Consider the following 15,646-nt stretch of genomic DNA (forward strand, 5'->3'; position numbering starts at 1 on the left):
GTAAATGATAACATATTTATAAACACCAACTAATCTCCAATAAAAATAGATTATGCAGCATTAACGTAATATTTAATGTTGACAGTTGAACTCATCTGAGAACTCACCGTTGATGCAGTTTGACCAATAGCAGAGCGGCGTTAAACTCACCGTGAAGGGATGTCACGTGGACCGAAGTTTATTCATACAGTAGTTTCGACCCAGTTTACAGACGCTTTTCATGAACAAAATAAAAATTACATATTTTTAAAAGAAGAAAACTGCGATAATTGGCGTAAATCAGGTTTTAAAAAGTGCGTTGACATCTATTGGTAATTATACGAGCCTCCAGCGTCTCCCTATGACGCTTCAGGCTCAGGTACAGATTCTATAGGGAATCCCTGCACGTCTAAATGTGACGCTAAAGGGGTACCCTGTGCGTCAATAACTTACGCCGAGGGTTCCTGACCAAGCGTCAGTATATGACGAGTTGAGAGTGAGATTAGGCTCTATAGATACATACAGCATGTGTTTCCTTCATTATAAGGCTTATATAAGGCTTTACATTTTTTGTGGCTCCAGACATATTTGTTTTTTTGGTTTTTTTGGTCCAATATGGCTCTTTTAACATTTTGGGTTGCCGACCCCTGACCTAAACACATGTTAATGGATAGATTGTAGGCTTATATATGCACATGCTGCAATTCAGAGGATGGCATTCCTCTTTTTGAGAAGATATATTGGGGTAAAGTTGGTTTTATATTCTCACATTCTGACTTTCTCCTAAAAACATATAATTTTCCTGGCAATCCTAAATGGTGAATTTACATTAGCAGCCAACGACTATCAAAGTACACCTCTTGTTCACACCAGTGTTTCTCAACTTGGGTCGCGGGAACATCTTCAGTGGGTCGCGGAGTGTGTGTTAAAAAAACAACAACAAAAGTTAAAATTTTTTCCTTATTTTGCTTATACCGGACTTTTATTTTGAAATGCATGCGCAACAACCCTACCGTTTGACATGTGAAATTTCATTTAATTATTGCAACAAATATATCAAGCGCAAGTACGACCCAGAATATGTAAAGTATGGAAATATATATTGACGACAAAAAAGACTTAAAGCCTCAGTGTCATATGTAGTGAGGTGCTCTCATACGAGAGGATGAAACCTTCTAAATTAAAACATTTAGAAACCAGAAAACGTGTTTTATTAACAGTTTATTATTAACAGTTTTTGTCATTTTTACTTTGTAATATTCTATAATTTGATCCATTTTGTTAAATGACAGCAATAAAATAGTTTATTTGTAAGTCTTGGTGAATTTATTATGATGTATCCGTAACTACTTGTTTATGCTAACAAATAAATACAAATAAAGTATAATTACTAAAATTGTATCAGTTCCTAAACATTTGGGTCGTGGCTTGATGACCATGTAAAAATGTGGGTCCCATGGCCAAACAAGTTGAGAACCCCTGTATTAAAAAAACATAGACTCATTCTGAAAACGCACCCCTATTTACATTTCTGGGGATCGCGATTTATGTAGCTAGCAGAGGTGGTTAGAGTATCCACAATCTATTCATTCCAGCCGCAACCCATCTATGGGAAACATCCACAAACACTCATTCACACACTCTCATACACTACTGACAATTTAGCCTACCCAATTCACTTGTACAGCATGTCTTTGGACTGTGAGGGAAACCATAGCACCCGGAGGTAACCCACGCGAACGCAGAGAGAACATGCAAACTCCACACAGAAACGATAAATGAGCCAAGGATCGAACCAGCGACCTTCTTGCTGTGAGGCGACAGCACTACCTACTGCGCCACTGCTTCGCTCAATTCAAGTACTTGCAGAAATTTTTACTCAAGTAAAAGTAAACAATTTTAAAAGTTACTCAAGTAAGAGTAAGAAACTAAACAGCGGCCTCTGGTGGATTTACACGAGAACAAAAATAAAAAAAAAATACCTTCCTGGCATGTATGTGGTGCTCTCCAGAAATGTAGGGTATGCATTTAGAATTAGCCTGGGTTGAATATTTGTATAAAACTGATTATTTCTGCTTTAATATTAGGGCTCATCAACATTGTTAAATTATGTTTCATCTATCAATACTAGCGGAGCTTTAATCCAGAATTTCTTATGCTCTTCAGAAGTTTGTAAAAGATGAACTATATTTTCAAAGTAACAGGTAATGTTTAATTAAAAATGTCTGACATGCTATGCGTTTTACATACACGATTCCCAATCCTATTTCAGGCTTGCTCACTGAAGCGCTAAATTAAAGGTGATCCTATATTACAGCAACAGTGCAGGTGTTCAACTTCCATCAGAGAACAAAAGACATGTAAAAGCATTGAACTGAATATTTTCATGATTTTCATAGATGTACTAAAAAGCGAGCTCACAGGTTGAAGATTCATTGATGGGTTTAAATATTTTGTTGCCCATAATGACACGGTTGAATCATGTATTCCATATATTCATTCATTCATTCATTTTCTTGTCGGCTTAGTCCCTTTATTAATCCGGGGTCGCCACCGCGGAATGAACCGCCAACTTATCCAGCAAGTTTTTACGCAGTGGATGCCCTTCTAGCCGCAACCCATCTCTGGGAAACATGAATAAATGAATGAATATATATATATATATGCACACAGTTTACTGTAGTAAAGGGTAAAGTAATCTGTGTTAATTACTATTAGTTCATAATAGTTACTAATGAGACTACATTATGCAATGTAATTCATTAAGTTGTAAATATATTTATATATATATTAATATATATGATGAATATCAAACGAGTATAAGTGCGATATGGCTGTATATCAGCACTGGTGGGAGGAGTGTGTTGGCATGAGGCAGCAGGATAGCATATAAAAACATATATTATGCTTTAAAATTGTCTATCCATTGTGCATTTTTTTAAATGAATTTCCCATAAAATGGTGCAGTAGCACGGCCTGGTCCTGGAACTATTCCATAGAAGAGCTTTGCTGGAGCTTCGATGAATAGTCACAAACAGACATTGATTGCTGCGAAGTACTCCTTACATAACGAGCTTGAAAGTGCCACATAATCACGCAAGCGACAATTGCAGCCTACCATTATGAAATATCCATAATTACTTCACACTGGAGAGGGTGGGAGTTTTTTTGATTTCCTTTTGTCTTCAGGCAATGCCGTTGCAAATGGTTGTGTTCTTTTCGGACCTGTGGTTTGGTGCGGCGAAATGGGGGGCTATACAAAAAGCTTTTTTTTTTTTTTGGAAAAAGAAATGTTCCAGAGGAAATAAACGCTGTGATTTTCTCCACAAATCTACATCCTATTTTCAAATGCTGAGCACAATGTTGGCTGAAACACGGCGCGGCTGATGAAAGACAAGACTAAACATCCTTTCTTTAGATTCCTTGTCTAATTTTCTAAGTTTCGATTTACCTGAAACAACGGCTTATCCTCAGCTAAACATGTACTGAGTGTTTTTAGGTTTATGCATGTCTTTATTAGAGGTCATGCATTACATCGTAATATCTCGATACTGAACTCATGATGGGCGACGCAGTGGCGCAGTAGGTAGCACTGTTGCCCCACAGCAAGAAGGTCGCTGGGTCGCTGGTTCGAGCCTCAGCTCAGTTGGCGTTTCTGTGTGGAGTTTGCATGTTCTCCCTTGCATGTTCTCAGAGCACCTCATGTGGAGCACCTCCGGGTGCTCTGGTTTCCCCAACAGTCCAAAGACATGCGGAACAGGTGAATTGGGTAGGCTAAATTGTTCGTAGTGTATGAGCTGCGTAAAAACTTGCTGGGTGAGTTGGCGGTTCATTCCACTGTGGTGACCCCGGATTAATAAAGGGACTAAGCCGACAAGAATATGAATGAATGAACTTGTGTTGGTACAACATAATGGAATTGTGTGAACCAAGCATTTGTTTACAGTGAATGACAGAAAAAAAAGTCTGAGTAGAAAGCAGCTACGCAGACAGCCATGAGGAGGATTAAGGTAATTCATTGTGTGTCTGTCTATTAATATTTCTGCAGCCAAGTTTGACAGCAAATAAGATGCATCTGTGATCATTATAAATGTTTCTGGCCCTCGGCATGGGACGAACAGAGGACAGTCAGGAAAATGAGTTGGCTTCTGAGGTTTTCTCTGGTATCTTTTTAGAGTCCGTGCCAAATCCCAAGCCTGATGCTGATTGCCTTATTGGAAAGATCCAATTGCACCGCAACTAGGGAGAGTTTAGGGGAAGAGATGTCCAAAAAAAAATCTGTCACAATTAAATATATGTCTGGCTGTGCGATGGTGAGATATTGAAAGGACACTAATCTCGTAGTCTGTCTGCAAGCAATTACAGCACGTCCCTCCTCTCATCACGATCTGTTGTGTTTTGCAGGAAAGATGAGCAAAAAGGTTGTGAGGGAAGTGAGAGCGACAAAACAACACAGAAAAGGCTGATGTGGACAGTTTTCGCATGAGTTTTGTCATCATCTTCTGTATTCTGGGTAAACTTGCCAAACACACAGCCCAATATATCTTAATATATCTCTGTGGTTTTGTAGTAAAACAGTTCCTTCTGGGATTTTTTAAAGGTAAATGGTTGCAGACTATTTTTTGGGCTAAATTTAAACAAAGGAATGAAACATAGTAATGTTTAACTTAATTTGTTTGTTCAAATTTAGCCAATATATACGGGGGACATGAAGTGCAGCGACGATTTTACCATAGCCGAAACAAATTTACATTTTAGAAAAACAATTTACGAGATGCAAAACACTTGTACCAGTCCCGAAACGAATTTACAACGACAGATTACAGAAGGGAATATACCACCAGTGGTGGAAAGAGTACTGAAAATCACACTCAAGTAAAAGTACCATTACTTGCCTAAAAATGTAGTGTAAGTAGAGTAAAAGTATCTGTTGTAAATGTTACTCAAAGTATGAGTAAAAAGTAGCCCTTTCAAAAGTACTCAAGAGTAGTGAGTATTACGCTGTATAAAGCTGATGCGATTACATGTAATTTGTGCATGTGTGTGTAAACGTAACATTCTGTAGTGCATTTAGTTATTGCCCAGCAGGCACACAACATCATAAGACGTTAATATTAGGTTAGATTTAGGTTGTGATGTCAGGTGACCAAAATTCAATAGCTAACCAGCGTCTAAGGACAACGTTTTTTTGATGTCCATTAATGACGTCAAATGACGTTGATATTTGGTTGATTTTAGGTTGTGGTAGAAAGTGACCAAAATCCAACATCGAGCCAACATCCCAAACCAACATAATATTAATGTCAAATACTGACATTTATTCCTCAGGTAAGCCAACCAAAATCCAACATCTAATAGACGTCATAGTGGTAACATCCACACAATTTCAAGCTATAACATCATTAGACGTTGATATTTGGTTGGTTTTAGTTTGGACATTGACTTTGGTCTGACGTTGAGTTCTGACATCAACCCGATTTTCATTTCCAAACAAAATGCAACGTCCCCATGGCGTTATGGTACGTCAATCTGACATCATGTTGACATCTGGTCCCTGCTTGGTTTTTAAGGCCATTTCGGTCATCATACAGTAAACATCTATCATCTTCCCATCAGTGACATGCATCTAAACTTTTCATTTTACTGACTCGGATCTTTGAGTCTCGTTCATCAAGATGAACGAATCTTTTTTCAAATCATTTTGTTCATTCGATTCAATTTGCCAAAATATTATTAAAATGTTATGAATTGCTTCCAAACACATCTACAACTAGCCCAAAAGGTTAAGTGCACGACAAATATGTCATAACTAGAATACTATAAGAAGGAGAAAAAAAAATTCAATGTTTCCTGCTCTTTTGTCTATGAAGGTATTGTTGTCTCTTTGCTCAGCTCACCTCTTCATATCTTTAAATGTCAGGGGTTCATTCACGTTACACTGACAGTCACATATAATCTTAACCAATGCAAAAGTCAAAGCCGATAGGAGCCATTTACATTTACATTACATTTAGTCATTTAGCAGACGCTTTTATTCAAAGCGACTTACAAATAAGGACAAGGAAGCAATTTACACAACTAAGAGCAACAATGAATAAGTACTAAAGGCAAGTTTCAGGTCTGTAAAGTCTAAGAAGGGAAGTATTAGTAGTATTAGTTTTTTTTTTTTTTTTTTTTGCACAGTTAGTGTGATATTCAAAGAGGCAATTGCAGATTAGGAAGTGAAGTGGAGACTAAATAGTTGAGTTTTTAGTCGTTTCTTGAAAATAGCGAGTGACTCTGCTGTTCTGATGCAGATAGGGAGTTCATTCCACCAACTGGGCAGATTGAGCGTGAGCGAAAGTGATTTCTTCCCTCTTTGGGATGGAACCACGAGGCGACGTTCATTCACAGAACGCAAGTTTCTGGAGGGCACATAGATCTGCAGAAGTGAGAGCAGATAAGAAGGAGCAAGGCCAGAAGTCACTTTGTAGGCAAACATCAGAGCTTTGAATTTGATGCGAGCAGCAACTGGCAGCCAGTGCAAACGGACTAGCAGCGGAGTGACATGTGCTCGTTTAGGTTCATTAAAGACCACTCGTGCTGCTGCATTCTGGAGCAGTTGAAGAGGTTTGATAGAGTTAGCTGGAAGCCCGGCTAGTAGAGAGTTGCAGTAATCCAGTTTGTAGAGAACAAGAGCTTGAACAAGGAGTTGAGCTGCATGTTCAGATAAGAAGGGTCGGATCTTTCTGATGTTATAGAGTGCAAATCTGCACGATTGAGCAGTTCTAGAAATGTGGTCAGAGAAGTTTAGTTGGTCATCAATCGTTACTCCAAGGCTTTTCACCATTTTGGATGCAGTAATGGTTGCCCCATCCATCTGGATTGAAAAGTTATGGTGTAGAGTCGAGTTGGCAGAAACTGCACAAATGTGCGCACGCGCGGATGAACGAATCACTCCCTGAGAGGACTCGTAGTTCCCGAGTCATATTGAAGATTCATTCAAAATGAACGAATCGTTCATGAATGACCCATCACTATGATCAACTAGAAGTAAATTCATTATTTGTTGTTCCTAAAAGTTGAATAGGCAATGACTTTTCTCAGGCGTTGTATAATAACCTTGATACCTTTCTTTCCATGCATTTTGTAATCAGTAACTGATTGCAATTCATATGAAATACATACATGAGTGTGGATCATTATCAAAAATCAAAACCTCAAGCTACCTCTCATGCAGGCAAGATGACATTTACTTTCAGCGCCACTTCCTAATCCAAGATGTAGCAATGGTGTTTGAGGATTTTCCCCTCCAAGCATAAATGTTTCATGTTTTATGTGTGAACGCCCCAGTCACTAGGTAGCAGTTGCGAGTAGTTTAATTTAATTAGAAAAGACCTTGCCATGCCCAAACAGTGGTCACGCGGTGTGGCACAGCACGCCAGACGGGCACATCCCAGTCTGAGGTGTGAGGAATATTAAACACGACAGATGGCTCATGAATCATGGAGGTGCAACAATGGAGCAGGAGAGAGAGAGAAAAAGCAAGAGATGTTCAACATGAGTGTTTTTCACTTCATGTACAAGTTTCTAAGACACGCCATCCTGATGCATATTTCATCGTTGTTGTTGAAGCTGTCGTATTTCAACTCCTCATCAATTAGAAATGATCAGACAGGAGGTTTTGAATATCAGAAAATAGACTTTATTCTCCATAATAAAGCCGAGAAGGAGCAGAGCAGACCCCAGAGCATTCTGAAGTCTCTCCTGGACAATTCCTTTCCTTTCTTTTTAAAGTCTCTGTGTTTTCCACAATCTTTATACAGGTTATTTGACACACCCCTAGGTGTCTCATTTTACTTTTAACCATTTTAGGATGAGTTTTTACTCTAGGTGGCCCTGTTATTCTTGGCTCTCAGCCCACTAGCTCATGTCAACAGAGATGTTACAGGTCTATGTCAGCAGAGCATGGATGCAACCTATGCAAAGTAACTGAGGGTGCTTTCACACCTGCCTTATTTAGTTCGATTGAATCGCACTAGAGTTCGTTTCCCCTTTTGGTGCGGTTCGTTTGGGCAGGTGTGAATGCAGCAATCGTACTCGAGTGCGCACCAAAAGAGGACCAAATAAGCGTACTGAGACCTGCTTGAGGAGGTGGTCTCGGTACGCTTTCAAACGAACCCTGAAGCGGTTCGATTGTGGTGAGAATATGATCCGTACTAAAACAGCTCCAACCGCAAAAAGTACTGCGCCTTTTGGACCAATTCAGCTCCCGTAGGCCGATGCGCTGTGCATTATGGGATATGGAGGAAAAATATTTGTTGACAGAACTTTACCAACAGAGAGAGAGAGAGAGAGAGGGGAAAGCATTACCTGATGGATCGTTGGTAATATTTGCGCAAGATGACTATGTCGCAGTTTAACTAAATTAATTCACGCCTCCTCCTGAAGTGACGAGCGATGCACTAAAACATCGTTTTCCAGCCATAGCCGCCCTTCATTTTCGTAATGTATAGTTTGTCTAAAGCAGGGATACAATCAGTCAGTGCAGTCGTCCCTTCATAGTAAAACGCGACATTTTGTGTCTGCCGGTTTTGTTTACCTGCGGGAGTTCATTGGCATTTTCCCGCACGTGAATTCTGACCAATCAATAAGCAGTTTAGGAAATATGTTCAACAACATCTGGCCAATGAGAGATGTGGATTTTGTCAGATGGGTGCATTTTAGTTCGTTTCAACTGGTTCGGACCAAAGCCAGCAGTGTGGTGTGAAAACGACCCAAAGACGGCAGAAGATGCAACAATGTATCATTTATTACCCTTGGTGGGGACCAAATGAAGCGAACTACAGATGTAAAAGCACCCTAAGTGTTTACATACATTGTCATGATAGGATAATAACTTGATAATATGTTACTCACTCTAACTTCTGACACTTTTAGCTTCATACAAGTATTTAACATGTATAATCAGTGCTTTACATATTCAGTTATTCTACACAATCAGTCATTCTTCTCAGTGCTTCTCATATGATGTGATAGACCCGTACAGCTTTACTGTAGACATTTCCTTGAGTGAGAATAGCACTGACTGAAACTTTCAGTCGTACACCATGCCCACTAAAAAGGTATCATTGGTACCCTTTTAGCAGTGGAAATGCAAGCCCGATAAAGGTGACCTGTATCAACCCGTACTGTACCGTACCATGTTCAATCCACTTCATTTGTAAAAACTTAAAATGTTGAACATACAGTTAAAGTCAGAATTATTCGCCCCCTTCAAATTTTTTTCTTCTTTTTTAAATATTTTCCAAATGATGTTTAACAGATTCAGGAAATTTTCACAGTATGTCTGATAATATTTTTTCTTCTGGAGAAAGTCTTATTTGTTTTATTTCGGCTAGAATAAAAGCAGTTTTTAATTTTTTAAACACAATTTTAGGGACAAAATTATTAGCCCCCTGTAAGCTATATTTTTTCTCGATAATCTACAGAACAAACCAACATTATACAATAACTTGCCTAATTACACTAACCTGCCTAGGTAACCTAATTAACCTAGTTAAGCCTTTAAATGTCACTTTAAGCTGTGTAGGAGTGTCTTGAAAAATATCTAATCAAATATTATTTACAGTCATTATGGCAAAGATAAAATAGTCAGTTATTAGAGATGAGTTATTAAAACTATTATGTTTAGAAATGTGTTGAAAAAAATCTGCTCTCCGTTAAACAGAAATTGGGGAAAAAATAAACAAGTGGTCTAAAAATTCAGGACGGCGAATAATTCTGACTTCAACTGCATGTTGAACCCAGCATTTTTTTAATGCGTAGCAAATAATAAAAGCCAATTTTCAGGATAATTGATCAAGGTTGTTTTTGTTAACTAATCTGAAACATTTAGTCAAAATGAAAACAAATTAATGGGCAACAGTCACTAATCAGCTGTGACCATCGAGGGTTTGGCTTTGAGCAGTTGAGGAAGAACATCTGTACGCCCACAGCACTTTCATTTCGGTCATAGACTTCAGCATCTGGTGAGCTTGTAAACAGGCTTAAAATTGATAGGCCCACCTGTGCATTGTCATCATGTGATTCCCCAGAATATTTCAGCTGCCAACACACACCTCTGGCTGAGAGCTTGCCTTATGGAGCCTCTAACTTTTTAAAATCAAATACTTCTACAGAAAGCCAAAATTAACAACCTTCATGTTGAATACATTCTTCTAGAGACAAGTAATTTGGCTGTCTGCACTGTTGCCAACTGTTTTCAACAAAAAGGCGCTAAGCTATGACTAAAAAGTTGCAAGATTACGTCAACCGTTAATTTGCATATTACTGACGTCATCACGTTCTGCCATTTCTGTTTGTTTAACAGCCTATGGTTAATAAAGGGGATTCATGTTTGCACTACGCTTTATAAGCATGTCAATTTAACTAAATTTGTTGCTGTTTGAATACAGTATATCAGTATAGATGTGTAGTGAATTTGCAGTAATCTCTCAGACGTAATAAACTCAGACAGGTTATGAAACGGTCACTAAAATATCTGTGATTGTGAACAAGAAAAGAATAAACGGTCAAATTAAATTGTTGAAATAAAGGAGAAGCAGATCGGTTTGATTTTACAAGGGAAATACCTTTACACTGCCGGTGCTAAATAATTTGCCGTCGGTACGCAGAAGAGAGATCTGCTCTCGGGCTGCAGGTGGGAGAGAGTGCTGTACGAGGCCTGGGCCGCCTGACAGTGCTCTGAGGCGGGGCAGGGCCGACGGCATCACTCGCAGCTCGATGTGAAGAGTAGGAACGGGACAGTATAGACAAATGACAGTCTATAAAAATCTCCAGAACACAAAAAAGTCGCTAGATTTGTCGCTAGTCGCTTTTCTGAAAATTTTTCGCTAGGGTGGTCTGAAAAGTCGCTAAATCTAGCGACAAAGTTGCTAAGTTGGCAACAGGGCCGGAGTGGGACTCTTTTTCAGCCCTGGAGTTTCAAGCCTCAGACTGGCCCATCTCAGTTCACCACTGACTATATTAAAATAAGGTTATTTCCAATTCAGTTTCTAATTACACTATCACGTCTTTTTTTGAGAAAACAGCACTTTTAGAACTTCAAATGTTCAACAACCCTTACAGTATTATGTCTTAACAATAAAAATGAAGAAAAAAAAATTTGTTACTCAGACAAGGACCGAACCCAGGTTGGCCGCCTCAAAATCTTACGTACTAACCACTGTACCACAACTGCTGTACGTTTAATGGTGGCTTATCTAGTTATATCATCATTAACCTGCATCCTGCTCACGAGGCTAAGAGAAAATAGATAAAAAGAGTAGAGCTACGGTAAAATAATTAATAAGAAGGCTGTGGTCAAGTAAATAATTAAATTATTTTTAAAAAGTGTGACTGCTGAGAGCAACCGATTCTGGACCTAGGGACACCGGCCCTCGCGGCCAAAAAACGGACCGGCCCACCGGGAATTCTCCCGGTCCTCCCGATTAGCCAATCCGGGCCTGGTTGGCAACACCGGCTGCCTGCACTAACCAGGACATGACATATAAATACCCCTGACATGCAGTATATTGTTCAACAAAATGGACAGGTTGAGCTCAGGTTGATATCAAACTCCCCCGCTGCTGAGGCCAAGGCGAACTTCCTGAGAGTAAGATATTATAAAAAAGGTTTAGGCTTATTTTATCTATAATATAGAGCACATTTGGATAGTGGGAGGAAACCGAGAAACCCGGGAGAAATCCATGCGGACACGGGGAGAACATGCAAGCTCCACACAGAAATACAAGATGGCTCAGCGAGGACCCAACGCCATAGGTATTCTTGCTGTGAGGCAACAGTGCTAGTCACTGAGCCACCGTGCCGAACATTCTGGCTAAAGGGGGGACGAGTCGGGTTTCTTCCAGACAAAGATAGGTGTAGAAAGGAAATGGAGAATATATATATATATATATATATATGGTGACTTGGGATCCTTTGATTGAAGGATCATTATTAACTAATGTGAACCAGCTGGGTCAATCATGAGCACATGCTCCTCTCGAAATTAGTTTAAAATTAAACATCACTAACATTTTTAAATGTACATACAGTTGAAGTCAAACTTATTCATCCTTCTGTGAATTTTAGTTTTTTAAAAATACTTATTCAAATATTTGCCAAAAGATGTTTTACAAACAGAGCAAGGAAATGTTCACAGTATTTCCTATAATATTGTTTTCCTCTGGAAAAAGTCTTATTTGTTTTATTTTAGCTAGAATAAAAGCAGTTTTTAATTTTTAAAAAACTATTTTAAGGTTAATATTATTAACCCCCTTAAGCAAAATAATCTTATGTCGAAAGGAAAAAAAACAAGATTATTTAGCTTGTTTAAAAAAAATAAAACTCACTTAATTTTGGCTTTTAGATTTTTAGATATTTGGACTTGAAACAAGACAAAATGTCTAAATAAGAAAATAATTTTTTGCAGTGTAATTTTCAGTTTTTGGGTGAGTTATCCCTTTAATACCCATACTGTAGGAGTCTTGGTATGGAGTCGATACTTCTCCAGTTCAGTTTTGCTGCTTTTTGACAGACTATATTTCATCCTGGTCTGAGCGAGCCTTTCAAATTTGAAAAGTCGAAGAAAGACCACTGGGGAATTTAACCGTATTAAAGAAAGACAAACTTTACTAGAAAGTTTCTCTGTCCGCTACGAGATTTGACCTTCCTGCTTCTCGTCAAACCTGGATGACGTGCCATTGATCTGAAAGAACATTTTTATGAGCGCCAGTACAACGAGGGTCTGTCCGAATTCTCTACAGTGCAGTCGAGCGCTGCTTTTGATGCTATATTTATAATGCATTTGTGAGCTCTTGAAATTTTCTTCTGGGCTGGTTTTTGGTGGCGATCTCAAGTGTATTGTTGCCTCATGCACTGACAGAATATCTACTGCTGTGCGCAAGAGCTGGAGATGATTAAATGGCATTAAGATGCAATATTTATCACTGAAATGACGAGTGTGTGTGTGGTGTGAAAGGGGATGGCTGTAAGGGTGGATTATTAGGATCAACGTGTTCCCTATTCAGGGCTCAGACAGCTTTACATGAGCACCATGTGCCTGTTAGATGAAGAAATGGGGTGTTCGTACACTGCACAATCCAGAAAGGAGAGTACAGCTAAACTTAGAGGCGAGAAATAACCTCTGGTCTTCCCATCCCTCCATTTATTATTCATCCACGGTGTGCTGACACATAGAAAAGCCCTCAACGCATTATTGAACTGGCGTCCAATCTACGCCAGAAGAAGCCAAGCTCTTACCTGTCAACTTTTTGTTTTGTCATCAAAGCTATTGATCGCAGCGCTGTCCATGCCACGTGACAAATAACAGAGCTAATCCTGTGCGATGGCTGGTTAACATTCTCTCTGTGCTGCTGTCCAACAAGCCTGGAGATCTGATTAGACAGCAGCCCAGATGGGGGAGAAAAAGTCAAGCCCACTTGTCTGGTGCGGTAGACATCCCTGAACACCGAATGGTTTTTGATAGCGCAAAGGCACTTGGGCAGAGTTTGGTTAGGTGATATGAGAAACAAACCGCTTATACTAACATTACAAATGCTACGATGAAGCATTTCTATCCATGTGAGGGAAGCTTCTAGGATTTTACATTTCTGTGTTTCTCAGCAGCAGAAGTTGTAATAGTTGCTAAACTTAGGCCCCGTTTACACTAATGCGTTTTAGTTTTAAAACACATAAGTTTTGCTACGGTTACGCCAACCGTTCACACTACACCAGAGTTCTCCAGCGCCGAAAACAGAGCATTTCCAAAACGCTGGAGAGGCCGTTTTCATTCTGAAACGCTGCTGCTTCGTCTCAGTGTGGATGATGGAAAACGGAGACATCTGAAAACGGAGGCGGGGCTGCCGACATTCGCCTCTCTGATTGGGGCTTTTCCCCAATATTAACTAGCCTAACACACACAGTTCAGTCCTGCATCCTCTCCTTGTAAGTTCAGACTTCTCAAGTTTGATCAAGGTCTCTTCTTCTCAGTTTGATATGGAAAACAGACTATACCGAGGACACGGGTAAATCTTCAAAGGGAACAGTGTACTTTATAACCTTATTCACATCACCCTGGCTACGCTGTTTCACTTTCTCAACAATAAAATGTAAACACGATTTAAAGAACTGCCTATTTTCATTTTAATATTAGCAACTTAACAGACAGCAGAAATGTTGAGGCATTGTGCTGCATGAGCGTTATCTTCACTGTGTGAATATTTATAACAAAACAGAGCCGATAACAACTGCCTCCTTTCAATTTCAGTGAAAATACGAAACATACCCTCTCTTTTGCTGAATATCAGTTTTAATAATCGATAATGGCCATTATAAAAGTATAACATACAATAGGTTTATACATTATATGAAATAAAGGCAAGCGATCAGTCAATATACAGAATGTAGGCTACGTGGTTACATTAATCATTAACTTCTTTGCGCTCAGACAAAACACGTTACCTGAGAACAAGTAATAGATTCCTATGACCAAAGTCAGGGAATATGTCGTTAGATAAAGACAACAAGATGAATGAAATATCACGTTTAATAAATATAGTGAGATTAGATCCAGCGGGAGGTGCTTGATGAGAAGTCCGACTAGCACAGCTCTCATCTGGGTAGATAGGCTGCAGCGCTTGCCCGAGAGTGTGTGTGTGTGTGGTCACGTGATGTGCGTTTTCAGCGTTTTGGTGTGGACGGAGAGCTGTTCAGAAACGCTGGATAAAACGCGAGTGTGGACGCAGATCGTTTCAAACTAAAACGAACTAGTGTAAACGGGGCCTTAGAGCGCTGTGAATTGGAGAGTACAGCAAGTCATTATTTTACAATGCCATTTGTTGATATAATGAAATAAAAACTCCAGGATGGTGTTATCAAGACTTTTAGAAAAAAGGAAAAAATAAATAAATAGTGTAAGGCAGGCATGCCCAAACTTGTCTCCTGCAAAGTTTAGTTCCAACTCCAATCAGACACACCTGGGCTAGATAATCAAGCTCTTACTAGGCTTTCTAGAAACATCTTTGCAGGTGTGTTGAGGCAAGTTGGAGCTAAAATCCGCAAAACACCGGCCCTCCAGGACCGAGTTTGGACACCCCTGGTGTAAGGAGACTATTAACGGCAGCCAGAAGAGAGAATAATATCAAATGTGCGCTCCTGCCCTATAGAAACGCCTCACACAAGAGATTCGTTTTTTGCATTTTGATGCAAAGATGATATACACTCACCGGCCACTTTATTAGGTACACCTGTCTAACTGCCTTTTAATGCAACTCGACATGGCCGTGCAGAGACCGTCCAAAGGGCATGTGTAGGATAATTTTTTTGAAGGCCTGGGGGGGGGGGATTCTCCTGTGAATTTTTTTTAGTTTTTTTTATTTGCACACTTAATGTGAACATCTTCTAAAATAAACTGCTCTCTGTAGATTTGGTTAATTATTTCCTCTGATTCAGACACAGAACCTGCTTGGTGGTATTGGCTTTGTCTTTACGCTATGTGTGTTCATGCTCAGCTTTTTAGCTCAGACATACGTGAGCTGACGGCACAGTCGGCTTTGGTCTGCTCCAGTTTTTTGATGCTGATTTGGAGTGTCATGGCCTTTAGACAGCACTCGGCAGCGCTAGCGTCAATAAAATGTACTGTGTT

General features: G+C 39.5%; 1 protein-coding gene and 1 long non-coding RNA gene across 3 annotated transcripts in view; one reads left to right on the forward strand and one right to left on the reverse strand.

Moving 5' to 3' along the window:
- csf3r (colony stimulating factor 3 receptor) overlaps positions 1–15,646 on the reverse strand; it is an 83,019-nt gene that overhangs the window by 56,272 nt on the left and 11,101 nt on the right. The window lies entirely within an intron of this gene.
- Positions 3,544–5,807, forward strand: LOC141378140 (uncharacterized). Its single transcript, XR_012391904.1, has 3 exons — positions 3,544–3,989; positions 4,155–4,292; positions 4,384–5,807. It is a non-coding gene; the product is annotated as an uncharacterized lncRNA (long non-coding RNA).

Source organism: Danio rerio, chromosome 16 (assembly GCF_049306965.1).
Source record: "Danio rerio strain Tuebingen ecotype United States chromosome 16, GRCz12tu, whole genome shotgun sequence".
Taxonomy (NCBI): Eukaryota; Metazoa; Chordata; class Actinopteri; order Cypriniformes; family Danionidae; genus Danio; species Danio rerio.